Source organism: Rhinopithecus roxellana, chromosome 20 (assembly GCF_007565055.1).
Source record: "Rhinopithecus roxellana isolate Shanxi Qingling chromosome 20, ASM756505v1, whole genome shotgun sequence".
NCBI lineage: Eukaryota > Metazoa > Chordata > Mammalia > Primates > Cercopithecidae > Rhinopithecus > Rhinopithecus roxellana.
The window spans coordinates 78,152,869-78,159,312 of record NC_044568.1 but is presented as its reverse complement, the minus strand read 5'-3'; positions in this window follow the sequence as shown (position 1 = coordinate 78,159,312).

Below are 6,444 nucleotides of genomic sequence, written 5' to 3'. Positions count from 1 at the left end.
CCTTTTTTAGGGGGAGTCTCATCACATTGATAATTTTGACGGGTCCAGACCAGTTGTCTTATAGAATACCCCATATTCTCGGTTTGTCTAATCCTTCCCTCCCTCTTGCCCCGTAATTAGATTCAGGTTAGTTTTTATTTTTATTTTTTTTCCTGCAGAACACACTTGGATAATGTCAATTTTTCTCGTTTTGGGTAATGTGAAGCTTGATCGCTTGGTAAAGGTGGTGTCTGCCCCATTTCTCCAGTGAATATTAACCTTCTTCCATTTGTAATTAACAGGTACTCTCTAGGACCATCTTCTTCTCTATCAGCCTTTCACTCAGTGATTTTAGCAGCCTTGACATATATATATAAAACTATAGATTATATATATGATAAATATCAGTTATATACCTTTTTTTTTTTTTTTTGGAGACTCACTATGGATTCCTGGATTTTTTTAAAATTGCCTTTTGTAATAAATTATTGTTTCTGGTCAATTTTTTTTCACCCAAATGTGGCCAGGGAAGCCCCTTCAAGACAGTTCTTATATTCTTTGGGCACTAATCCAACTTCTTTGAGCATTTTCTTGCTTTATGATAAGATAAGATATTTCAGTCATGCCTTTTCCCTGCTGCAGTCATTTCTTCAGGGAGCCTTGGTTACTTTTTAGCAGACAACAGTTCAGAAACCAAGATTTGGATGCCACAAGTGCCCATTGCTACTGGAGTGTCATTGCTCACAGGTTTGCACCTGGACTATTAATAAATGGACAGAATTTACCTGGCCCCAGACACTAAGAATATTGAAACATTTGTTTGTTTATTTATTTTTGAGGCAGAGTCTCGCTCTGTCGCCCAGGCTGGAGTGCAGTGGCGCGATCTCGGCTCACTGCAACCTCTGCCTCCCGGGTTCAAGCCATTCTCCTGCCTCAGCCTCCTGAGTAGCTGGGACTACAGGCACCTGCCACCACGCCCGGCTAATTTTTTGTGTTTTTCGTAAAGACGGGGTTTCACCGTGTTAGCCAGGATGGTCTGGATCTCCTGACCTCGTGATCCACCCGCCTCAGCCTCCCAAAGTGCTGGGATTACAGGCGTGAGCCACCGCACCAGGCCCCAGAAACATCTATTAAACAGCAGTGTATCAGCTGCCCATCACTACCACTGATTATAGCCAGCATTTTGTAGAATACTTACTGTTTGCCAGCTGTCATCTTAGTGCTTTCATGTGAATTACCTAATTTATGTCCTTTCATAGTCCTTCTGTCTCCATTTTTGGATGAGGAAACTGAGGCTTAAAGTAAACTACTTTCCTGAGGTCACATGACTGGTAGCAGGGGAACCAGGGTGATAAACCAGGTCTGTCCGGCTGCAGAGCCTGCACTTAGTAACAGATGGTCCCAGCCAGCACTGGGTTAGATGCCGGTGATTCGAGACTAACCTGGCCCCTGCCATCTGGAGCCCAGTCTGGTTGGGAGAAGAGGACCAGAGTGATGGGGCATCAGCAAAGGCCTGGAAGAGCAGAGAGGAAGTCACCTGTCAGGTAGGGATTGCTGTCATTTCCATTTTACAGGTGATAGGATGGCTGCAAAGATTTACTTGCCCACAGTCTGAGAGGCAGAAGGAGCAGAAATGGGTTTTTAACGAAAGTCTGATACAGGGTCTTGGCTCTTAATCACGATACTGCACATTGAAGGGCAGGATGCAAATTATTCTCCTCTTTGTTGGTTTTGTTTTGAGATGGAATCTCACTCTGTTACTCAGGCTGTAGCGCAGTGGTGTGATCTTGGCTCACTGCTACCTCCACCTCCCAGGTTCAAGCGATTCTCCTACATCAGCCTCCCGAGTAGCTGGGATTACAGGCACCACCACCACACCTGGCTAAGTTTTTGTATTTTTGGTAGAGACGGGGTTTCACCATGTTGGCCTGGCTGTTCTCAAAGTCCTGACCTTAGGTGATTTGCACACCTTGGCATCCCAAAGTGTTGGAATTACAGGCGTGAGCTACCACACCGGGCTGCAAGTTATTCTCCTTTTACTGAGGAAACTGAGGCTCAGGGAGGTGAAGTGACTTGCTCAAGTGCTCACAGCCAGCGGACTCCACTGGAACTCTTCTGACCACAGAATCTTTTTCCTCTGCCACACTTCAGAGGCTTGAGACAGGTCCTTTTCTGTTTGTTTTTGTTTTTGTTTTGTTTTGAGACAGAGTCTCACTCTGTCACCCAGGCTGGAGTGCAGTGGCGCAATCTCGGCTCACTGCAAGCTCCACCTGCTGGGTTCATGCCATTCTCCTGCCTCAGCCTCCCGAATAGCTGAGACTCCAGGTGCCTGCCACCACACCCAGCTAATTTTTTGTATTTTTAGTAGAGATGGGGTTTCACCATGTTAGCCAGGATGGTCTCGATCTCCTGACCTTGTGATCCGCCCGCCTTGGCCTCCCAAAGTGCTGGGATTTTTTTTTTTTTTTTTTTGAGACAGAGTCTTGCTGTGTTGCCCAGGCTGGAGTGCAGTGGTGTGATCTTGGCTCACTGAAACCTCCGCCTCCTGGGTTCACGCGATTCGCCTGCCGCAACCTCCCAAGTAGCTGGGATTATAGGTGTGCACCACCACGCCTGGCTAATTTTTGTATTTTTAGTAGCTGTGTTGGTCAGGCTGGTCTCGAACTCCTGACCTCAGGCGATCCACCCACCTCGGCCTCCCTAAGTGCTGGGATTACAGGTGTGAGCCACTGCGCCCAGCAGAAACAGGCCCATTTTGTTCTTCGTTCCTGATGTCCCTTAAGACATTTCCTGGCAGGCTCCTTCTAGCTGTCTCCAGCAATGACACCACTGTAGATCTCTCTTTTGTCTCTAATCATACAGGTCCTCCCACTCCACACTCAGTGAGTCTTTGCACAGTGGCAGAGAAGAAATGCCTACTGTTTTTTTTCTTTTACCTTTTCCTTGCTTCTTACCCCTCCCCCCAACAAGGCTATAAAAGTGATCAAGTGTTCCACACCAAAGAAAATACCAAAAAAATGAAATAAACCTTCTCTCAACCTTGCTCCAGGTGTGTCCTACTGTTTCCCCAGCCAAACCCCCATCTCACCTGGGGTGGAATTTTCCATCCTTAGTAGTTGGAGGAGAAGGACAGAGACTAGATTGCAAAGCAGATTCCCAGGCTCCATACCTGGCCTCCTGAGTCAGAAACTCGAGAGCTGGGTGGGAATCTGATCTGCGTCTTGATGCTCTCAGTGGATGGTGATCACCTCCACTAACACCTGAGGACCCCTCCCTTTCTCCCTCCCTCCCTCCCTTCCTTCTCTCCCTCCCTCCCTTCCTTCTCTCCCTCCCTCCCTTCCTTCCCTCCCTCCCTCCCTCCCTCCCTCCCTTTTCTTTCGATATGGAGTTTCACTCTGTGACCCAGGCTGGAGTACAGTGCTGTGATCTCAGCTCACTGCAACCTCCACCTCCTGGGTTCAAGCGATTCTCCTGCCTCAGCCTCCTAAGTAGCTGGAATTACAGGTGCCTGCACCACCACGCTTGGCTAATTTTTGTATTTTTAGTAGATACGGAGTTTCACTATGTTGGCCAGACTGGTCTCAACCTCCTGACCTCAGGTGATCCACCTACCTCGGCCTCTCAGAGTGCTGGGATTACAGGCGTGAGCCACCGCGCCTGGCCAGAACCACTTCTTAAAGCAAATGCTCCCCACTTGGGAGCACTTGCTCCCAAGTGCTTGGACCACTTACAGTTCTTGGACCACTTCCAGTCCCACTTCCCACTTCCTCCTGGGCAAGCAGCTGACAGCCCTGACGCCATCCATCATCTGTCTCCAGCTGCAGCACCTCTTTCTCCGTAAGTTCAGATCTGTGTATCCTACCTTGTGCCTATTGGGTTTTGTTGCATGGACGTCCCACAAGCGTAACAAATAAATGTCTACAACTTCTTCTCAAGCCAGTTCCTGCCTCTGGGTTTCTTATCCCTGGAAAAGGCATGACCCCTGGGCTGAGAACTCAAGCTGTGAATCTGAGCATCAACCTTGCTTAGTTTTCTCCATCTCCATCAGTTATCAAGTGCTGTGTGACAAGTCGCCCCAATATGTAGTGGTTTAAACCCACCGTGGTTTCTTGCTTCCTGTGACTCTTCTGGGTTCATCTGGGCTCCCTTAATGGGGCTTCATTCAGCCGGAAGGTCCCAAATGGCCTCACTTTCACACTGGCTTTGATTCCCACCTCGTGACCTCCCACTCTCATTTTTCAGTGGTCTAGCGTGAGTACCTTTAAGTGGCAGCTGGGAAGTGGCTGTCACTTTCACCACGTTCTCTTGGTCAAAGCATCACAGACACGACTCCTCCTCTTGATGAATGGGGTGGCATAACCATACAGGGATAGGGGTCAATGTTGTCCATAGAGACGCCCACAGCACCCCCTGCATCCAATCAGACATCAGGCCAGCAGCTGCACCCCCAGGTGGTAGGCTGGTAGCACACATGACCCCAGTTCTCTCCCCGTCTGGATCTGTGCCCTTGGCTGGCGAATTTGCAGTGCCCTCCCACGTGTGGGAAGGGGGTTCTCTCCTACCCCTTGACTCTGTGCTCAGGTGTGTGACTTATTTTAGCAAATGTGATTCAAGGAAAAGCTGGTAATGGGGCTTTTGCCTGTTTTAATCCCTCTCCGGCTCCCCTGCAATTGCTAGGAGGTCTGGGCTGGCCCATGGCAGGTGAAACACATGGGACTGAGCTGAGCCACCCCAGTGCTCTCAGTCAAAGCCGTCCTAAACCAGTGGCCTGAGACACATGAGAAGAGTCCAGCCAAGAGCTGCAGGGCCACCCATCCGGACCCGCAGATCCACCCCTCCGGACCCGCAGTTCCACCCTTCCGGACCCTCAGATCCACCCCTCCGACCCACCCCTCCGACCTGCCGATCCACCCATCCAGACCCACAGATCCACCCATCCGGACCCACAGCTGGCTGTAGATGCATGAGTCCTGAAGGCCAATGCATAGGTTGGTGAACTAGCTAAATGCTGATGGTTTGACACTGCTGAGTTTGGGGTGGCTATAGACAACTGACACTCCATGCCTTCCAGCATCCCTCCTGCCTCAGCTCAGGCCCCCTCCTCCTCCTGGGCCTGCAGCAATGTCTGTTTCAGCCAGGATAGGCTAGTGTATGCTGCTAAAACAGACATCCCCAAACCGAAGTGGCTCAAGGCAACCAAGTTTATTTTGGCACTTGCCCCATATGTAGCTTCATGGACAGAGGCCCCTGCTCCCTGTGGTTCCTCACGAACACAGACTGAAGCTCCACCGTCTTCTGTGGCCCCTTTTGAACACAGAGGACACAAGCCAGGGGAATTGTATCCTGGTTCTGAAATGCTTCCACTAGAAATAACACCTGTCTGCCCATTTTTCATTGGCTATAATTAGTCACACAGGTCAGTTGCGGTGGCTCACACCTGTAAACCCAGCATTTTAGGAGGCCAAGGCTGGAGTATAGCTTGAGGCCAGGAGTTGGAGAACAGCATAGTGAGACCCTGTCTCTACAAAAAATTAAAAAATTAACTGGGCAAGGTGGTGCGTGCGTGTAGTCCCACCTACTTGGGAGGCTGAGGCAGGAGGATTGCTGGAGTTGGAGGCTGCAATGAGCATTGAGCTGTTATCACACTACTGCCCTCCAGCCTGGGCAGCAGAGTGACACCTCATCTCAAAAAAAAAAAAAAAAAAAAAAAAAAAAAAGGCCAGGTGTGGTGCCTCATGCCTGTAATCCCAGCACTTTGGGAGGCTGAGGTGGGTGGATCACCTGAGATCAGGAGTTCAAGACCAGCATGATCAACAGGGTGAAACTCCATCTCTATTAAAAATACCGAAAATTAGCTGGGCACAGAGGTGCATGCCTATAATCCCAGCTACTTGGGTGGCTGAGGTAAGAGAATTGCTTGAACCTGGGAGGCAGAGGTTGCAATGAGCCGAGATCACGCCATTGCACTCCAGCCTGGGCAAAAAGAGCAACACTCTGTTTCAAAAGAAAGAAAGAAAAAAAAGCCACATGGTCGTGCCTAAAAAAGTATAGGAAGTACAGTTTTATATGACTGGAAGTGAAGGAAAACAAAATATCCAGGATCACAGTGATGTCTCCCACAGTTCCATGAATTGTTTCTCAGTCCTAACATTCTTTCCCCATGCAAATCAGACCAAGTCACTCTGCTGCTCATAAACCATCAATGGCTCCCTGTGGCCCACAGGATAAGGCCCAGTTTTCACATGGTGTTCAGTGGCCTCCTTGACTCATTTTGACCCTTCCAGCCTGTGTGTCACTGAGAATACTGAGTCTACTCACTAAACAGCTGGCCTTTGCCCAGATACCCTAGTTCATTGCTGTCACTCACACTGGCCCTTCTGCCAGGAATGGCCATTGCCTATCCCTCGCCTTTCTGGCTTTGGCCCAGTCCTCTGTGACAGGCCAAGTCTCAGCAGCATCTCCCCA